Genomic DNA, 19,395 nt, shown 5'->3' with positions numbered 1-19,395 from the left:
ATAATTTTCATATATATCTTCATCAAGATTAATAAAAATAGGATCTTTAAGTGGAATAGAAAATGAATCATCATTTTTATTAATCATTTTATGTCTTAGAGATTTAGGCTGAGCTTCCTCCCTAGGGTTAGACAAAGGCTAGACAAATGGGATCATGTCAAAATTTAGAGTCTTCGAGGAGGAAATAGGTTGAGAATAAAGTTCATGAGCTCTAGCATGACGCCTCCGTCGGTGATCTATCACACAATGATTTCTTTTAGTTTTAGTTGAAGGTTGTAAATATTTGGATTCAATAGGCATTCTATTCCTCTAAAGAAGGATGTAAAGGAGAAGGTATTTTAGGTTGAAAGATAGGAGACGCTGGGCACTTTCCTTCATAAGATGTAGGAGGCAGAACCACAACATATAAAGGAGGAATAGAAGGTGTAGGAAGAAGATCGAGTCCATCACAAGGAGGAGGAATAGGTATATCACAAAGAAGGGGAGTGGGATTGGGATCTCTAGGTTTTCTCAAGGATAAGATCATCTCATTCTTTCACCTTTGATAAGATAGAAAAAGAGAATCGCTTTGAGGTTTAAGAGGTTCAAATTTTTAAGACCAAAAGTAATCAAGATTAACATCTCCACACCTCATCGTGGTTTGGTACATGCTATGATTAATTGTTATGATTTTTTCATTAAGAGGAAATTTGAAACACTTATGAATAGTAGAAGTGATAACTTTCATGGAAGAGAGCCAAGGATGTCCTAACTTCACATGAAATTGATCCGATGAAGGAATGATGGAAAAATTAACATCTAAAGATTTAGTACCAACCTCAATGGGGAGGGTAATAGAACCAATAGAAGGACAAGAGAAACCATCAAAGATTTTAATCACCACATTATATTTATCATATGTCACTTGATGCAACTATAAGGTATAAAGATATTCTTCAGTTATCACATTTACCATGCACGTAGGATCAATGAAAACTCCTCAAGAGAGCATGTCTTTAATCCTCATAGTGAGATATAACGTGCAATCGGGTGCTTCAATAGTCTCACTAGGATCAAAAGTGATACATAGGTCCTTCGGAGGTGTAGGTTTATTAATAAGATTCACCACATTGTTAGACTCAAGGCTAAGATCATTAGGAGAAAAGGAAAGATTATTAGACTCAATCACATTAGTAGAATGAGAAGGCAAATGATTGGTAAAGAATTAAAGGTTTTGATTAGGAGGGGCTATGGATTTATTTCCTTTGTCATTCATACCAACTATAGATATGGTATTGTTATCAATAAGGTATTGAATCTTACTTTTTAGGGAATGACTTTTTTTAGTGTCATGACTAGGTTGACGATGGTATTGGCAAAAATTTGGCATCATAATGAGGTGGAAAAGATTTGGTTTTGTCAATTGGTTTGATGGAAGGAATTTTCAACACATTGTTTTGTAACAATTGTCTCATAATGCTATACAAACATTCAAAAAGAGGAGTAAATTCTTTTCTAAAATACTTGGATAAAGGAGGAACACCTGTTGTTGTGGCTGCTACCTGAGTATTATTTTTGTCATTGAACTTGATGAATCCCTTGCTCGGTTTAAGCTTCACAAAAGGTTGCTGAGTCATAGGATCACATTTTCCATTATAAATCTCCAATTGAGGGACTTCTACAAGCTTAGGGGGGACACCATGAATAATATCATTAGATAATGGGCTCGCTACATAAAATATGGGCACATTATACTTCGATTGGTTCATGGAAGCTATTTTTTATTGCAAGGATGACACGATTCAAGCTACGATATTAATGGTTTCTTTGGTGGATGAGTTTAAATTGGACACGTTGGATTGGGATGGAGGAGTAACATTGTTAAATGAAGGAGGAAGTTGAGAATAAGGAGGTGGGACACTATGATAGGTAGGTATGGGAGATGATTGGGTAACAAAGGGAAGACTCATGGAAGAAGGGATGAAAGAGTTTTGATTATAAATATTTCCCTCTTGAATAACATGTTTAGGAATAACATTTTGTCTAGAAGTAGCCATGATGTTGGATGTAAAAGTAGACATACTAGTGATAGAGGTAGTCATAGGATAGAATGATTAACTTCACTAGGTGCTTGAGTGTAACCAAGGGCTTAAACATGACTTTTCAAAGGTGTGATATTAGTATCAACAATATGAGAAAGGACGCACAACAAATCAAAGCTAATTTTATCACTTTGAACCATTATTTTTAATCCTTCAATCAACGAAATAGCCTCACTTTCTAGGTATTGTTTGTTGGCAATAGACACTCATCCAGTGGATTTTGGTGGTTGTTTATTGGTTTAGGGTTTTCACTGATGGAAACTCTTCATAGAGATTCGATTCAGTGGTCATAATTCTTTTAATCTAGAAGCAAGTAGTAATCGATAGCTAATTAATCGATATTTCAGGAAGAACAAAGCATTTTTGGGTCTGAAAGCTTTCTGATGATTGCAGTGCATTGAATCGTATTTTGGATGATTGGGCCAACTTATAAATATCATTTTATTCCTATTTTGATGATCCACATTTATCTTTTTAGATCTAGCCAAGCCGACATGTGACTACACATTACACTAGCAGGCCGACATGATGTATGCCCTATTTTGTGATTGCCAGTATATAAGTTTGGCGTGGATGATCTTTTTGGTGGATGGTGAGATTGTATGAAAGCGAGTGGTGATCGAGAATCCATTTTGGCGTAGTTTCACATGCACATTATTGATCCAATATTTGACTGAGATAGAGAATAGGGCAGGATAGATCATAAAAGAGAAAGTGATCCAGTCAGTGTACTCAGTGCTTAACTGGAACTCATCCAAGCATTATAGATGCTATTTCAAAGTTCATTTACTATAATTCATCACTATAACAAATTTCTAAGTCAGTGAGACTTCCTTGAGGGTTGTAGCCTTCCGAGTTATTATAATTGAGCAGTGAGCTCTAGGCAATATGCCTGAATGCCTGTTCATTCCAATATTGTAATATTATTTTTCTACTAGCCATAGTGGAATAATATTGTGGGTTCAAATCCTACAATGGTTTTTTCCCATTTGGGTTTCCACATAAAAAATATTAGTTTTATGATCTTGTGGTTGTTTGTTTCATGTTTCTGCATTTCAGTTTTAAGTATTCGCATTTAGTGGTTTAAAGTTAACTTTGAAAATTTGATTACCAGTAGATCACTGATTCACCCCCCCCACCTCTCTTAGTGATCCCCAATTCCAACAATTGGTATCAGAGCCTATTACCTCTAAGGAAGCTTAACCTCTTGAGGAAGGTCCAGGAGATTGATTCAATAGATTTTGGTTTTCAGAGACAACTCAGTGTGGCACTTGAGGATCTTGATGCAACTAGAAATGAGATATGTACCTTGAAGAAGAACCTAAATGTTGTTAATGATTTCATTAATGACTTGAAGGATCAAGTGAGCACTTCTAGAGACAAGAGGAAATAATTGATGGACAAGCTGAAGGAAGAAGAAGATCAGATAATGGAATATCAGGGTAAAGATGATGAAGTCAACAAGCTTGAGAGAGAGAATGTTGCTTTAAAGAATGAGATGGAATCCATTGTGATGAGGCTGACTAAGGATCTTGAGGAGTGAAAGAAGAATGAAGAGAATCTAGCACAATCATTGAAGGAAAGAGTTGATGAATGCTTCAGACTTACCTATGAGAATGATCTGTTGAAACTTGAATCGACATAGTCAAGGACTAATGGTCAAGAACTTGAAAGAGATATTTCTACCTTAAGGGATGAACTTGCTACTGCTAATAAATACAAAGACATATTTAAAGATAGCTCAGAAAGGCTTGATGAGATGTTGAAGAGTCAAAGACATAGAAAGGACATGGGAGGATTTGGATTTGAGAAAGGAGAATCCTCCGGATCTGGACAAGGCAATGCAAAACCTGATTAGAAAAAGAGCAAGAATCCTCCGATGAGACAATGTAATGCTCATAATTTAAATGGTAGATATTTTAACTTGAAATAAGTTTGGTCATATGGAAAATCAATGCATAAGGAGGATGAATAATGGAATAAGCAACATGAATAATGCTGCTACCTTTATCAAACAGTGCTTCATATGCAATAATTTTGGTCACAAGTCAAATATGTGTAGAGCAGTAATGAATAATTTCTAGAACAAAATATGCTATGCTTGTGGGATGTTTGGACATATCTCTAACCAGTGCAAGATGAGATCAAATCAAATGAACTTCAGACCTATGCAAAATAATGTTGTTTGTCGTGCATGCAACAAAATTGGTCACATTGCAAAGTACTACAGAAGCAAGAACAATGTTCCAATAGATAGAATAAAATTAGATGAGAAGGGAAAAGAAAAGGTAGAAGAGATAAGAGACAAACATGAGAAGATGTGGGTTAGAAAAGATGAATCTAAAGCTGAAAATGGGTCTGCACTTGAGTCTTGTGGAGGATCTTCACCCAGTAACTAGGATCTTCACCCAGTAACTAGGGCTTTATGCCTTAGGGGGAACTTTTTCATGCAAATTCTAAGAATCCCCTCTTCGATAGTCTGTAATCGATTCCAAAAGGTTGCAAAAGGATTGGATCATGTATGCAGATGTTATCTGGAAGTTTTAGAAAGGATTTAATGCTTTGGTATGCGACTTCATGAAAATCATGGTAACTGGTTGCATAATTTATTGCAGTGAAAAAATAGGTTTTTGAAGGATAAAAGTGACTTTTGTAGTTTCATTTGTCACAATGCAATCAAGCGAATAGAGAAGAGAAGAAGAAAAAAGCAATTTGGCAATATCAACAATGATTTCAGTGACTCCTAAGCGAATATCAATGCCCGGTTGAGAATCAAGGTATTTATTTAGTTTAGGTTTTCTATTTTTCGCAAACCTTAGCATTTGAAATGGCTTCAGCTTCTGGTGTTGCTACCCCTCTTGTGGTCGAAATTAAGGATAGGGCCAGACCTGTTTTCAAGAAGCACCCTTTCAAGTCTATGGAAGACGATCCAAAAGGTGCATTTTCATCGGTGCCCTATGACATGCTTCATAATGAAGATATTAGGGCTTACATACACTGCGATCTCGGGGAGCTTGGAAACATAGATATGTTGGACCTATACAACAAGCACTTGGCAGAGGGTTTGGGAAATCTCAAACTCGAATACAAAGTTCTTCAGGATAAGGGTTTCTCGCAGTTAGTTCAATTTATGTTGTTCAATGAAGTAGAGTGGATCAAATATATTCTTATCCATGCTCATGATGAGTTTATATGGCTTGAAAAGCCACACAAGATCACCAAGCAGGCGATCCTAGTCATGACATGCCTAGCTAAAATCGATGATGTGCCCAGCCTGAGAAAAGTATCGAATGATATGGTGATAGCCACCATTGGTTACAAATTTGATAAAAGGGCTATGACCATAAGCGACATTATAAAGAATGATGTAAAATTTGCATCAATGATGGTCGATTACAAGGATTACCAGTCAAGCAGGTACAACTTTGTCTCTGGTACTACCATATACTCTGCATACTAGATGCTCAAGGATGACAAGAGGTATGACATGTGTTTAGCCCTCCTGAATGAGTTATTGAGAAATTTGAAGAAGATTAAGAAAGATAAAAAGCACACTTTCAAATATGGTACACTTATTACTTTCTTGGATTTATACTTCCTGAATGAGATACTTGGTATAAAAGGAAAGGTCCAATGGGCCTACGATAGACTGGTGGCCATGCACATCAAAGAGGGGTTATGGGGAGTTGGAGATGCAATAATGAGAATATCTGCTCTCTGCGGATACTTTAAATCCTCTCAAACAACAATAAAAAGTAGAGAGAGGATCCCTAAGGAGATTGTTGAAAAGTATGAGAAAACCATTTGCTTCATGGTTGACCAAGATCAATGCCAAATGGAAGCAGTGGAGCCCAGGATAGTATGGATCATGGGGCATGAAGTTGAATCCATTACACTTGAGGCATATTCCCAACACCTTTTGAGTCAACCAGTGGACCCCAAGGAAGGGATATTTGGTACATTCAAGGAAAAGTATCTTAGTCTGCACATGCAATTCACTGCACCTACCCGAAAAAGGAATGTTACTAAGATGACTAAGGAGGTGGCAATTCAGATGGGTTTCACCCGAGAGGAGGTGAAGAAAGAAAGAGAGAGACATGCATAAAAAGAGGCCAGAGAGGAAACCAAGAAGCCTAAGGTTGATCCGGTTCCCTCCAAGGTCAAACCTAAGGAGACCAAGTCTGCTCCTGCTCAGGTGGCACAATCTGCAGGACCTAGCCCATCTAGGAAAGGTGTATTGAAGCAAAAGGAGAAGCCTAAAAGGACCTATGTTGCAGTATCTTCAGCAACTTCTAAAATAGATTTTGAGGAGGAAGAAGGAAAAGCAAAGAAGAAAGGTGAATTTGTCAAAGTGGCGAGGAAGCTGCAGTCCGATGGAGCCCAATAGAGCAAGAAGGAAAAATCAGATCTTGCCCCTACCAGAAGACCTAAGAGAGAAAGAAAGGTCAAAACTCAACCTGATTTTGGTGTCAAGGAAGGTGAATCTGAATGTGTTCCCTCATTTATAGTAGATTAGTTAATTGATGAAATATTTGTAGATGGAAATTTGAACAATCTTAGAGCATGTTATGAGAAATTAAATGAAGTTGATCAGAGAAAAGTTGAAGAAGCTACTATATTATACATGCATAATTTTAGTAAGACATTAATTAAGTTGGAGAAGACTATTCCTAAGGACTTGTACAACCTTATAGATGCAAGGCGAATGACAAGTAAGACTGACAAGGAAATGAAGGAGAGAGAGATGATAAATGTCTACACTTGTATAACTCATGATGAAGTCGAGAGGCTGATTGAGGAGGCAAATAAGAAAGAATTTAGAAGCAAGAAGAAGGTTGACAGGTTAATGATTGTTAAGGTAGAGGAGGTGATGAAAGAGACAGAGGATATATGGAGAAAGATCATTCAAAATGATCCCCTATAAAAGGATGCATTTAAGTCCTCTTAGTCAGAAGAGAAGCAAGGTGTTTCCAATGGTTAGAAGGTTGAAACTCAGACTGAGGATCATCCCGAAGATCAAATTAACACTATACTTGATGCCCCTCCAGTGATGGACAACTATGTAGCCCTCGAGATCCAATAGGTTGATACTGCACCAAGTGGCAACACCGGTGCAAAAGATAAAGGGGATGGTGAAGAGAAAAAGGATGCTGAGACTGTAGAGGAAAAGGTTGGAGAGTCTGACAAGGGAAAAGGTGTAACTGATCTGGCAATTGTCACTCCTATGGTTATAGGGACCCCACCTCAGATCCCAATAAATCTAGATGGTCCACTAAATCTTGGGAAGATGTCTCCTACTGAGAAGCTTATGCCCACAACTACCATGCAAGCCTAGGCTAGCCAGGATTTGGTGAAGTCTGAATCTGAGAATAAGAAGCTAATTTTGATGTCAGTTGATGTTTTACAGAAGGTGGCTCCAAATGTACAACTATATTCAAATAACAACCCCTCCGGTTATTGTTCAAAATGTTTTAGATAAATTTAAGGATGTTAGGATACAGACATTCTGGAAGATGATTGAGGATGATAGAGTGAGATTAAATAAGAGATTGCATATTATTTCTTATACATTGTCAGAAGGTGGTAAATTGTAAAATCCTGCCTGATTTTGCTTAAATTCATTGTAGATATAGACAAGCATATAGGTGTTTGCTAGGGCAAGATCGCTAGCATTTCACAGTCCTTTGATCCTAATGTAACCAAAAGTGTTGAAGGGAAGATTATAGCTCTAAATGATCAGATCTCAAGCCTCCTAACGGACAAGGACAAAATTTTGAGAAAATTTGGTGAACTTCATAACCTAATTGCCCCTTGGTTGGACACCATGTTGAGTAACAAGGCATATTGTATGAAGGAGATGGCTCGACCTGTGTCATCTAACCTAAGGGAATTAGAGATTCATGCTATATTATTTAGTGCATTCATCACGGTTTTGGATAACTTGAAGAGTGGGTGGGATAGGATTTTTGAAGACTAATTATGCTAACATCTTCAAGTATTTATGAAGTTTTTGGTGAATATCTCTGTATATAAATTTTGGATAGCACCCCATCTTTGGCATTGCTATCAAAGGGGGAGATGAATGCATTGGTAGTGGGCCAACATCCCTTGCAAGGATTCACGACATGGTTTAACAACGTCTTGTGGATTCTATAAGTCTAGTGGTTGTATCGGGCATTGCTAGGTTGATCTTTTGGTGCAATGGCAACCCTAGCTTGTAACAAGTGGTATCAGAGATTGGTCATAGGTTTGAATCACATAGGCCATGACAAGTGACGCTAGGAGGGGGATTGTTGGCAATGGGCTAGCGTCCCTCGTAGGGATTCACGACATGGTTTAACAACCTCATGTGGATTCTATAAGTCTAGTGGTTGTATTAGACATTGACAGGTCGATCTTTTGGTGCAACGACAACCCTATCTTGTAACAGAACAATGAAAAATGTACAGTATAGAAGAGTGGAATTATTTTTCTAAGGGAAAGCCCTAGATTCTTTTGATGATACTTTTAATTCTTTTGAACCGGTGTACAGTGCTGAACACTTAGTCATTTTTCATGAGTGTTGCCATCAATGCCAAAGGGGTTGATTGTTGGCAATTGACACTCATCTGGTGGCTGTTTATTGGTTTATGGTTATCATTGATGGCAACTCTTCATAGAGATTTGATCCGGTGGTCAAAATTCTTCTTATCCAGAAGTAGGTGTTAACCGGTAGCTAATTAACCAGTATTTCAGGAAGAATAGAGCATTTTTTGGTCCAGAAGCTTTCCAGTGATTACAATGCATTGAATTGTGTTTTGGATAATTGGGTCGACTTAGAAATATCACTTTATTACTATTTTGGTGACTTTCACTTATCTTTTTGGATCCGGTCAAGCCGACATGTGACTACACATTACACTAGTAGGCCGACATGATGTATGACCTATTTTATGATTGTCGGTATATAAGTTTGGTGTGGATGATCTTTTTGGTGCATGATGCAATTGTATGCAAGTGAGTGGTGATTGAGAATCCATTTTGGTGCAATTTCACATGCACATTCTTGATCCAGTAGCTGACTGAGACATAGAACAGGGCAGAACAAAGCAGAACAGAGAAGGTGATCCAGTTAATGTATTCAGTGCTTAATTGGACTCATCCGGGCATTATAGATTTTTTTTCAAAGTTCATTTACTATAATTCATCACTATAAAAAAAAATTAAGTCAGTGAGACTTCCCTAAGGGTTGTAGCCTTCCAGGTTATTATAATTGAGTAGTGAGATCTAGGTAGTGTGCCTGAATGCATGTGCATTCCCATATTATAATATTGTTTTTCTATTGGCCATAGTGGAATAATATGATGGGTTCAAATCCTACCATGGTTTTTTCCCATTTGGGTTTCCACGTAAAAATTTTGGTGTTACGATCTTGTGGTTGTTTTTTTCATGTTTGTGCATTTCAGTTTTAAGTGTCCACATCCGGTGGTTTTTAGTTAAATTTGAAAATCTGATTATCGGTAGATCACTGATTCACCCCCCTCTCAGTGATCTTTGATTCCAACATTGTTGACTCATGTATTGTTGAATATTTTCAAATTCATTGTCTATCTTCTCCAATTGGTAAACGAAAACCCTAGTTAGTGATTCACCCTCATCATGACAATTATGTAAAGAATGAGGATAAACAACATCAATTGTTGGAATAGAAGAACCACCCACATTCTCATTAAACAAGTTATCCAAATTAGGCTCCATATCCTTAGTAATTAAACCTTGGGAAGCCTTAATTATACAACTTATTCTCATGGGAATGTTATAGGTAGGACTAATGGTAGTAAAACTCATGCACAAAGGAGGGAAATTTGAATTTGAATTTGAAAATTATGATTAAGCAATACAATTTTTTGTGAAAAATGATTGATTAATCGATTAATTAAGCAATTTGATTTATGAATTTGAAAGAGAAATACATCTAGATCATAGCATAACATTGATAAAGATCAGATCTAAAAATTAAATTGAGAAATTATGCAACCCACATGGTAGATTTTAGAATTATAAATTAGGGTTTTTGTAAATTCAACCAGTAGATTTATGTAATTCAAATTGAAAATGAGATCTAGAATGGAAAATTTAAATTTTGAATTAAATGAATAATTAGATCTAAAATGATAAATCCAAATTAGAGAACCCACAAGCTTAATTTTAAAATTAAAAATTAAGGTTTTTGTGAATTTTAACCTCTAAATTTTTAAAATTCAATGAAAATTAAACTTGCAAATGTAAATTTGAAATTGAAATGCACAAATATTCAGATTTGAGAACATAAATCAGAATTGCAAGTGTAAGGATTCGGGGTCACCAAAATGTAATTGTGAAAAATTAGGGTTTCCACCATAGAAGAAAGAAACCGCTAATTTATGACTTGGGGACCATTACATTAAGGAAAGATAGGAATTAGATAGATCTAAACCTAAGCAGTTTGAATGTTGACCTAATTCTAGGGGGTTGTTAGATGATCCTCTTCTTTCCCTTAAGTTGAATTGCATTATTAAATTTGCTGAAATTAGGCTAAATGTGTTGGAATTGATGTAAAAATGCATAAACAGTAAGCTGCAGTTGTCAGATTGAGCCACGAACCTGGATATGAGGATTTTAAGAGGATTTATATATCTTCCCAAAAAGAGCTCTTGATTTGTTGGGACTAGTGTGAGGGTCACTTTGGTCCTCCAAACTTTTTGCACTCCAATGGGGATCGATTCATCTCTACAAACAAAGCTTATCCTGAAGATCGTAGCTTCATACCTATTCCTAGGCACACTAGAGAAGGGAAGTAGGTTGGGAATAGGGGTTTGCCTTAGGTCAAACCTCAGTTTTGGAATTAACCATGAAATAGAAATGAAATTTGATTGAATTGCAGTAAAGGAAATGTTCTCCTTTTGAGGGAGATGTTTAATAATGACTAAAACACAAATTATATACCTCCTTGTGAATTTTTTTAGTCTCTACGCAAAATTAGGATTTCATGAAGTCTTCAATAACATAAAACATGAATGTCTGCTTGAATCTTGACTTTATCTCTACTCTAATGCTTGAATGAAGACTGGTTGCTTGCTTTCTTGAACTTGCTTTCTTGATTGCTTGAATTGATTAATCAATATGATTACCATATGATCAAATGAGATGGGTAGACCTCTTTTTGTACTTACCCATCAAAAAACTTATTAATTTTCTAACATGAGCCAACACAAAGCTGGAATTATTGCTCACACTTCATGATCATTAAGGTGCTCAAATCCTAATTGGGAAGACTGGGGTGCTGGGTGCTTTGGTCCTAGGGGACCGGGGCACCATGCTCTGGTCCTGCCTGATTAGAGACCAAAATAAAGGGGCAAGTTGATGTGCAAAGTGAAAATGGTGATAGATATACATAGCAAGAGAATAATCAGGTCTTATACAAGCCTCAAAGCATGAACATGAAGGTGAGGGTTCAAATGCAGTCAAAATTGTAAGAGATTACAATTTAGGATGCTATAATATATACATAGTCATAATATTCATTTGTAAGATAAATTTTACATAGCATGACGATGATTATTTGATACTATTTCATTGTCTTCACACACTTATGATTTATTAATTACATCATAGGAGTTTGCTCCTCTTCAAACTCCTCTTTGTGTTCTTCCTCAGCTGAGGCACCCTTGATCCCATTCATATTGGTATGGACATGATTATATTACACAATAGCTTCCTTTGAGAGAGTAGGGGCATTGTGTCCACAACCAAAAGGGAAATCTCTAATGGTTGAGGGCTTAGCCTTAGGAGTTGAGCATTGGATTGCATCCGGTGGCTCTCAGTTCTTATCTTAGAAGGCTTGACTAATTTCTTCTCTTTATGAACCTTAAGTTGTTTGATAGTTTCTACCCATTGCTTAGTGTTGGATAATGTTTCTATTTCCGTTTTTAATTGTACAATGTTAGGTATCTTGGATCCTTTTGGGTCGATATGTCCATGGTGAGTTTTGCATAGGACCTTTCTATTACCCTTTCTCTACGTCCCATGAAGTCCATCAACAAGTAGCCATATTAGTGCAAGGAAGGTGTGAGAACCTATGTCCTAAGGTCAACATCTAAGATATGACACCTATGTAATGACTACCCAAAAAGGATCCAAAATTTACACATTTTTTTTTTAACAATCTAATCAGTACATGAGAACATGATATCAAGTAGCATATATTTCAAGCCACAAATAATTAAATTATCATAAATAATAATTTCAATTACATCATAGATGATAATGGATTTAAAAAACTAGCAATACCTAGAAACTATATACCTCATGAGCTTTATGAGATAATGAAGGCTTCTCATCCATAATTTTATTTGGATTGATTGAGGTGAAATGTGAACCCTCCATAGTCAGTTTAGTCCCTAGAGGATTCTATGGTCCGTGGTGAGAGAGAGATATTGCTTCAGTTCACCTCTTAAAGACCGAACACCTAAGGTGTGGACTACGTCAAGGATCAAACACATAAAAAATGTCATTCCACACTAAGAGATTATTTGGGTTGCTATATGTTAGAATATTTGATATCGGAGGAAAACTGAGAGGGGGGGGTGAATCATTTTTCCACAAGTATAAACAATTAATGCAATTTATAAACCATTTACCAGAGCACAATTTAAACATCACAATGAAAGATAAAGCATGAAAGCACATAACACACAACACTTATATTTAGACGTGGAAAACCCGATAAAGGGAAAAACCATGGTGGGAAACCCTACCCATAGTCAGATAATACTTCTGTAGTAGTATGTGAAATAATTACAATGGGGATTGCACTTGCAATCAAGCCAAGGAGGTGAATTCACTTCTGATGAATTCAACAAGTACTGTGAAGATAGCGGTATCAAGAGGCAGTTGTCTACCCCAAGGACACCATAACAGAATGGCATAGCAGAAAGGAATAATAGGACTATAGTTGAAGCGGCTAGAACAATGTTGATCCAAGGAAAGGTTGCTCACACTTTTTGGAGAGAAGCGGTGAGCACTGCAGTCTATACTATGAACCGGGTACTTATTAAGAAAGGTAGAGTTAAAACCTCATATGAGTATTGGACTGGGAAAACTCCCACTATGAGTTACTTTAAAGTATTTGGGAGTAAGTGCTATATCAAGAGAGGTGAGCATTTGAGCAAATTTGATGCTAAAAGTGATGAAGGAATTTTTAATTCCACTAAGAGCAAAGCTCTCAAGTGCTGCAACAATAGAACACAGAAAATTGTTGAGAGTATCAATGTCAGGGTTGATGAATCCCCTAAGGAACCTAAGGAAACCTGCAGAGAAGAAGTGGAAGATGAACTAGGTATAGCCTTCTGGGAACCAATTAAGAAAGAAACAAGTAAAGATCTCAGTTTTCTTGTACCGGTAGAAGCTACACTAGGAGAAGAAGTAGAGGTAAGTGAAGGAGAAGAAGAAAAGCTAGCAGATCAAGCTAGAGTCATTCCTAGATATGTGAAACTACATCATGATCCAAAGAAAATCATAGGAGATAAAGATGCAGGGATACTCACAAGAAGAACAGTGAAAGAAAACTCTTGCATGATTTCTGAATTAGAGCCCAAGACTTCCAGAAAAACACTTACAAATGAAGACTGGATTAAAGCAATGGAAGAGGACCTAGACCAGATAGAAAAGAATGCAACATGGTCTGTGGTACCCAGACTAGAACACAAAAATGTCATAGGTACCAAATGGGTCTTCAAGAATAAGCTAAATGAAGAAGGCACAGTTGTAAGGAACAAGGCAAGACTTGTATGCAAAGGATGTGCTTAGGAGGAGGAAGAAGACTATGGAGAAACCTTTTCTCTTGTGGCTAGACTAGAAGGTGTACGAATGCTACTTGCATTTGTAGGATTTAAGGGATTTAAGGTTTACCAGATGGATGTGAAGTCTGTGTTTTTGAATGGAATCCTAGAAGAGGAAGTGTATATTGAGCAACCAGGAAGGTTTGCCTTATCAAAAGATAGTAACATAGAGTGTAGATTACACAGAGCCCTGTATGGATTGAAACAAGCACCTAGGCATGGTATGAAAGGTTACACTCTCATCTTGTGAAGATTAGATTTCAGAGAACAAGCGAGGATAGCAACATCTATCTAAAATCTGAAGGTGATCAGATTCTGATCTATGAAGTATTTGTAGATGACATAATCTTTGGAGGTAATGATAAAATGAGTCATGCTTTTGCAGATGAAATGAAGAAAGAGTTTGAGATGTCTCTGATTGGAGAGATAAAGTTCTTCATTGGTTTACATATTCAGCAAATGAAAGAGGATATCTTTATTACCCAGTCCAAGTATGTCAAAGAGGTATCGAAGACCTTTGGCATGGAGGAGAGCAAACTGGTTGGTACACCGATGGTGACCGGCTATAAACTAACTAAGGAAGATGATTCAGCATTGGTTAATGAGAATTTGTACCAGTCAATGATCAGTATGTTGCACTATGTGGTGCATAGCAGACCAGATATTGCTCATGCAGTGGGCATAGTAGCTCATTTTTAGAAATGTCCTAGAGAATCCCACTTGGTAGCTATCAAGAGGATTCTTAGATATCTAAAAAAAATAGTTGACTATGGATTGTGGTATCCATATAATGGTGACTATAACCTCAAAGTATATACTGATGCTGATTGGGCAGGTAATGTGGACAACCAAAAGAGCACAACCGGTGGAGCATTCTTTCTTGGTGGAAGACTAGTCTTGTCGACGAGTAAGAAGCAGAGTTGTATTTCTCAGTCTATAGCTGAAGCAGAATATGTGGCAGCATTTATGAACTACACTCAAGCAATCTGGATGAAACATGTATTGGAAGGTTTCAAAGTACCTGTATCTGAACTAGTGAATATATTTTGTGACAACACAAGTGCAATAAATATTTCCAAGAATCTGTTATTTCATGCTAAAACTAAGCACATTGAGCTTAAATATCACTTCTTGAGAGACAAAGTTTAGAATAAGGAGGTTGTACTACAACCTGTTTCCAGTAAGGAGCAACTAGCAGATATATTCACTAAGCCCTTACCGAAGACTACATTTACCTATTTGAGAGGTGATTAGGGGTTTTGTCCCTTCATGAAGTCAACTGGAGTTGTGTGCTCCACATTAGTCAGGTACTACAGTGTCAAATCTTTCTGGATTGATGTGTTGAAGGATGCTACTCCATAGGGGGAGTAGCATAGTAGAGAATGGAAGCTTTTGCCTCCACTTTGGCATTGTTGTCAAAGGGGGAGAAGATATTTGATGTATGGGGAGAAGATATCTGATGTATAGGGCGAAGATATCTGATTTATGGGGAGAAGATATCTGATAATGAAGATACACTGGTCTATGATGTCTACAGTTGAAATGCTACACTAAGTATTGTCATCAATGCCAAAGGGGGAGATTGTTGGCATATGATGAACCGACATATTGATAGGATAATAATGTATGTTATCATTGATGTCAATAAGTGTAAGTGAACTTGCATGTAGATTGAAAGAAGTTGGTGAACCAGCATGAAGAAATGCAGTGAACCGGTGTCGGGGTTTCACTAAGTGTGACTACCGATTGGTAGTCTCAGCTCTAGGGTTTCCGGTTTGGCAATCCAGCTTATGTGATGCAACCGATGACATTTTGTGATGATTTATCTAGGAGATGAGGATGAGATCGAGGTGCCACGTCAGCTTTGTGCACATGAAGTATTTCTTTGAGGATCTTACTTGAGAAGATCGACTGCATTAAAAGTCTACCTCGGGAATGAACATTCTTCGTAGCGGTATGAGAAGAAAGTGTGATGAGTTACTGATTCCCATGTGTGGTGAAGAATGAATGATGTAGATTGTCTTGTGATCTGTTTAAGATTGTATTTCTCTATGCAAAGTGTTTGGATGGTCAGGATTGGACCGCCTGTATTGTAAACCTGAGATGCTTAGGGTTTAGGGTTTATGCTACCGACCTAATTGTTGTCTATAAGGTCGATGATGTTTGTTATTGTAAGTTGTTGGAAAATGTTGTGTGTGTATCCGAGTGATGAGATACTTGCTAGACCAGTAAGTGAAAACTACAGTGTGATTGCAGAAGTAGAGGAACTGAAAAGGATCTTCCTTGGCATATAGTGTTGTTATTAGATCAGAGTTTTTACCTGTTGTCTTCTAACCATTTCAACAGTTGGAAAATTCCTTTACTGAGTAGCTTTAACAAGCTTACTATAAATCCTCTAACTAGGTGACTCAATTTTATTGAGCTCTTTAAATCCTCTAGCAAGGTAACCTTTAACAGGGTATATAGCCATCCCTTAACCGGGTGATCTCTAACAGGATCGGTTCCTAGCAGAAACTTATTGTAAAGTCTTTAACCGGACTAGACTCGTAACAGAGTGAGCTTCAAAAGAGTTCAAAAACAAGTGTGTGGGTATTCATCCCCATCATGGTTTTTCCCATTTGGGTTTCCATGTGAAAAATATATGTCATGTGTTGTGCATTTTTCATGTGATTCTTTGTTTGAGTGATTATGCATGCAAATTTATTAGGTTATGTTATTACTGTTATACCACATGCATATGTTTATTGGTGAAGTTGTTATCAAGTATTGAATGTATTTGAAGTGTTCAGACTTATCATTTTATGTTGTCTAAAGTCTTACTGTGTTTAATCGGTATTGTCATGGTTAATTTCAGTGATGAAGACAACCGGTTGGTATTGCTTTAACTTGATAAGTTGTTGAGAAAGTTTTTGTTTGTACTGATTCACCTCCCCCCTCTCAGTACCAGTTAGGGTATCTGTTGTTCATCATTATTCATCATAAATCAGGTGGTAAGTGTTGCAAGGTTATTGTAGATAGTGGAAGTACTAAAAATTTGGTATCTGAGGAGATGGTTGTGAAGATTGGATTGAAGAGGCTTGAGCATCCTTGTCCTTATGAGGCGAGTTGGTTACAAGATGATCAAAAGATAGAGATAAAGGAGCAATGTTTGGTAAATTTCAACATTGGGCCTTTTAGAGATGAAGTTTTGTGTGATGTTGTATCTATGAGTGCTTGTCATGTCTTGTTGGGAAAACCTTGGTAGTATGATAGAGGAGCTATTTATGACTATAGAAGAAACCTAGTCACTATTGAGAAGGATGGGTAGAAGTTCACATTGATTTCTTTGAAGGAGAAAGAGAAGGAGGTGAAGAATCTGAGTACTGAGAAAAGTTGCAATACTGAGAAACTGGTGGTAGATGTTATTGATAACTCAATGATGAATAGTGAGTACCAAACCGGTACTGAGAGGGGGGGTGAATCAGTACAGGCACAAGAACTTTTCCTGAACCAGTTTGATTGCAGACTGTAAACTACTGGCAATCCCAAACACTGGTCCAAACCAGATTACTACCGGTTAAACACAGTGCAACTGTGAAAGACATGAACCGATCAATCTTCTTAGCTTTCCATACAACCTACTCCCTCATTTCTACTTTGTCCTTATGCATAAACAGATAATCTATCATCAAAAATATAATAACTTGCTAGATCAACATGATTCACCGCTTGACAAAAAACAACAAAGCATCACATGAAAAAGACATCACATATGACACATATATTTTTCATGTGGAAACCCAACTGGGAAAAACCACGGTGGGGTTGAATACCCACAAGTTGTTTTGAACTCTTTAGAAGTCTGCTATGTTAGAAGCCTAGTCCTGTTAAAGAATGTTACATCAGGTTCTGTTAGGAACTGATCCTGTTAAGGATCACCCGGTTAAGGGATGGCTAGAATACCCGGTTAAGGGTTAAACCCTGTTAGAGGTTACCTTGTTAGAGGATTTTATGAACTCAATGGCTTTGAGTCACCCTATTAAAGGATTTACAGCAAGCTGGTTAAAGCTACCCTATTAAGGGATTTTCCAACTATTGAAGTAGTTAGAGATCAACAGGTATCACAATGATCTAGTAATAGCACTCAATGCCAATGCAGATCCGCTTTAGTTCCTTTCTTTTGCACACACACTATGCAGGTATCAATCCTCTCAACTGGTCTAGCAAAAATCATGTATCTCTGCACATAGATACACACACAACATTTGCCAACAACCTCAGCATGAAACACCACATCGACCTTATAGGAAACAAATAGGTCGGTAGCATAAACCCTAAACCCTAAACAGTTAGGTTGAGAAATTTAGTCGGTTCAATCCTGATCATTGAACACTTTACATTTGAATACAATGGTCTTGAACAGATCTCAAGACATTCTCCATCGTTTGCTCTTCACCGCTTCTTGGAGGTGATAATCCATCACGCATTCTCCACCGTTTGCAAAGACTTCGCACATTCCCGAGGTAGATAGGATCAATCTCCTTCATGCAAGATCCTTCACGTGCACAAGGCTGATGTGGCAACATGATCTGATCTCTGTTACAATGCTAACTCATCACTCAATACCATCAGTTGAGACACACAGGCTCAAAACACTTCAACTGGAAACCCTGAAGCTGAGACTACCAACCGGTAGTCATGCCATTTGAACCCTTGATACAAAACATTCCATATATCGGTTCTTGTTCTGACATATCGATTCCTGTTCACAACATCATACCGGTTCACTTTGTCAATTGCTTAACTTCAATAATACTGTTCACTCTTCATCATGTTATCGGTTCACTCTTCAGTATATTACCAGTTCTCTTTCAGCATATTGACATCAAAGACAACACAATATCATCATGTCAACATATTCTGCACATATGCCAACAATTATACCAAAAGGTTTGAAGAAAGATCTGATGGTAGAGGTTATATCGGAAGGATTGAAGAAAGATCTAATACAACCAGTTGCAGAGGTTATACCGGAGGGTGATATGAGTTTGCAGAAGGATTTAACAGTTGAGCGAGATGGAATCGGTTGACAGAGAGCTTATGGTGACAAACCAGATGGAGTCTTGTGGCATAAACAAATCTGAGTTATAGAAGAAAGAGAATAGTAGACAAAGACAATGTGTAGATTTGAAGTAAAGGAAGAGAAACAAAGAGAGTCAGAGGTTAGAGAAGCCGATTTCAAGGCATCGGAGGAGCTAAAGAAGAGGTTGGCAGATAAGGAAGATGTTTATATCAGAAATGAGAATGGGATCTTTATTCTGAATCCTTTTAAATGTTCATGAGTTCCCTCTCATGGAACATCTTTTTTCTAACTAGCTTGTCTGATGCAGGAGCATCCCCGGTCAATGAGCAATCTTGCATCAACCCAAAAAATATTTCCTTTCAGTTTTATTCTTGTTTAGTTCTTTATGCAGTTT

The sequence above is a fragment of the Cryptomeria japonica genome, chromosome 3 (assembly GCF_030272615.1).
Source record: "Cryptomeria japonica chromosome 3, Sugi_1.0, whole genome shotgun sequence".
Lineage (NCBI taxonomy): Eukaryota > Viridiplantae > Streptophyta > Pinopsida > Cupressales > Cupressaceae > Cryptomeria > Cryptomeria japonica.
This window is presented reverse-complemented; position numbering follows the sequence as displayed.